This window comes from Felis catus, chromosome B1 (assembly GCF_018350175.1).
Source record: "Felis catus isolate Fca126 chromosome B1, F.catus_Fca126_mat1.0, whole genome shotgun sequence".
Lineage (NCBI taxonomy): Eukaryota > Metazoa > Chordata > Mammalia > Carnivora > Felidae > Felis > Felis catus.
The window spans coordinates 92,709,858-92,712,768 of NC_058371.1; positions in this window are offsets into that span (position 1 = coordinate 92,709,858).

A 2,911-nucleotide genomic window follows, 5' to 3' on the forward strand; every position below is an offset into this window, starting at 1 on the left:
GTATAAAGCAAAATTTATGCTGGAGTGCTGTGTTGAATTATGTTAATCTGGAATATTTACAAACCATGTATGCAACTTTGTTACATAAACTATTTCATTCTGTTTCATTTTGTTTATGGATTCATCCAGTATTTACTGTTAAGCAAGATTAAAATAATACAATTAACAACTTTTAAATTCAAACTATTTCACCAGAAAGCCTATATTGAAGAGTCCAAAAGTCAATATAGCAAAACTGCTAACTTGAAAACTCTGAAGCAGGGGTGCCTGGGTGGCTCAGTCGGTTAAGCACCCGACTTTGGCTCAGGTCATGATCTTGCGGTCTGTGAGTTCGAGCCCCGCGTCGGGCTCTATGCTGACAGCTCAGAGCCTGGAGCCTGTTTCAGATTCTGTGTCTCCCTCTCTCTCTGACCCTCCCCCGTTCAAGCTCTGTCTCTCTCTGTCTCAAAAATAAATAAACGTTAAAAAATAATTTAAAAAAAAAAAAAAAGAAGAAAATTCTGAAGCCAAACTGTGTGTGTTTGGATCATGGCCACCATTTATTAGCTAAGAGATCTTTGCAAGTAACTTAAAATTCTTAGCTCTACTTTTTGATCCTAATAAATTAATGTGTACGGGCATTGTAGCTGAATCCTGTTGCTGGTATCAGAATGTTGTACTAGGTTCTTCAATAGATAATAGTTTAAACAAAAACAACAGTAATTAGTTTTGCTGAATATTCATTTTGATTTATTCTTTGAAAAATAAGACCACATGACCTCTATAATGAAATCAAAATTAATACTATCTCAGATCATTTTTTAGCACATACAATAGTTTACATTATATAACTATTCTCAAATAGGCCAAGTATCATTAGAAAACACTTTCTGGGCATCACCTGATCTTGTTGGTATTGAATAATTTGACAAGTACTACTTGTTAAGGATCTATTGTATTTGACACTGGCTGATGTTTCAGAACCACGATGTAGGTTTCTTTAGTGTTAGATCACCCTTTTCCGTATTTGAATCTTCTTGGTTTCTTTCCTCTTTTTTCAACATCTCAACATCTCATTTGTTTTGAATATTTTATGCTTTTTTTTTCTTTTTTTTTTTAATTTTTTTTTTTTCAAATTTTTATTTATTTTTGGAACAGAGAGAGACAGAGCATGAACGGGGGAGGGGCAGAGAGAGAGAGAGACACAGAATCGGAAACAGGCTCCAGGCTCTGAGCTATCAGCCCAGAGCCCGATGCGGGGCTCAAACTCACGGACTGCGAGATCGTGACCTGGCTGAAGTCTGATGCTTAACCGACTGCGCCACCCAGGCGCCCCTGCTTTTTTTTTTTCTATTCAATATAATTGACCAGATAAATATCCCTGTAGGCTAAACATGTGATAGAATCACAAATTCACTATTGCAATTTCTAAGATTTATTATTTTCCTTTCATAATATAAATGCTATTTAGTATATAGCTTATTTTCCAAAGAAAAAGCATTTTTAACTATCATTCTGTTAACAAATTTCTTAAAATTGATTATTTTGTGTCATATCCATATCCATTGTGTCATATCCATTCTCTAGAATTTCAGAACACTTTCATAGTTTATTTCAGCTAAGTTTAAGTGTTCTAAAATTGAATATATATATATATATATATATATATATATATGATTTGCTTTTCAGGGTATTAAACTGAATTTATATAAAATAAATTGATCTCACTAAATGTAAGTAACAAATTTATTTTTTGTCTACTTGATTTGTTGTTTTATAAGCTGTTGTATTAATGCCACTAGCTAAAAATGTTGATTCCTTTCTTCTTGAAGTTCTAATTGTTTTTGCTTTACATTCTTTTATATTCATTGCTGAATTTCTATACTTAAAATGTTTATATATTTTTGCTCTATTGTTTCATTAACCAGCATATGATGCCTTTTAATGACACTTTCAATACATACTCCTATATTTTATTTTGTCAGATGTTGATAATATCACTCTTCATTGACATAGCTCATTTTTATATGAAAAATACATTTCAATTCATTTATTTAGATATTTTAATATATTTTGGATATATGTATCTTTTATATGCAACATATTATTAGAAAAAAAATTTTATCACATCTCACAGACTTATAGTTGGTTTTAAAACCCATTTTGGGGGCTCCTGGGTGGCTCAGTCAGTTAAGTGCCCCAACTCTTGATTTAAGCTCAGGTCATGACCCGTTGGCTGTGAGATAGAGCCCTGTATCAGACATGGAGCCTACTTAAGAGTCTCTCTCCCCCTCTCCTTATTCCCTTCCCTTTCTCGCTCTGTCCCTCTCTCGTAGATAGATAAATAAATAAATAAATAAGTAAATAAATAAATAAATAAAACATACATAAATATATAAATATATAAATCAAACTTTTGTTTTTATGACAATTACTTACGACATTTACTTTATTTATTATCTTTTTGTCTGTCTTTCATGTTTTCTGTTGGATAGATCATTGTTTTTGTTACATTTTACTTTAGTTATTTTGGTATTTTCCTTAAAGTTTGAGCCTGTAGTAACGCTTATTTGCCTTTAGGAAGCTCTTGATATTAACAGTATTTATAATTTCCCTGTACAAGACAAATACTCCAGTATATGATTCTAACATCTCTCTCTTCTTTCTCAGGACTCCAAATACATATTAGGCCATTTGATTTTTTCTCATAGGTCTTTGATGCTACTTTCGTTTAAATTTATTTTATCTTCTTAATTTTAACATAGAAAATTTATATTGAGGGGCGCCTGGGTGGCTCAGTCAGTTAAGTGTCTGACTTTGGCTCAGGTCATGATCCATGGTTCTGGGGTTCGAGCCTCACGTCAGGCCCTGTGCTGCCTGCTCATAGGCTGGAGTCTGCTTCAGATTCTGGGTCTCCCTCTTTCTCTGCCCC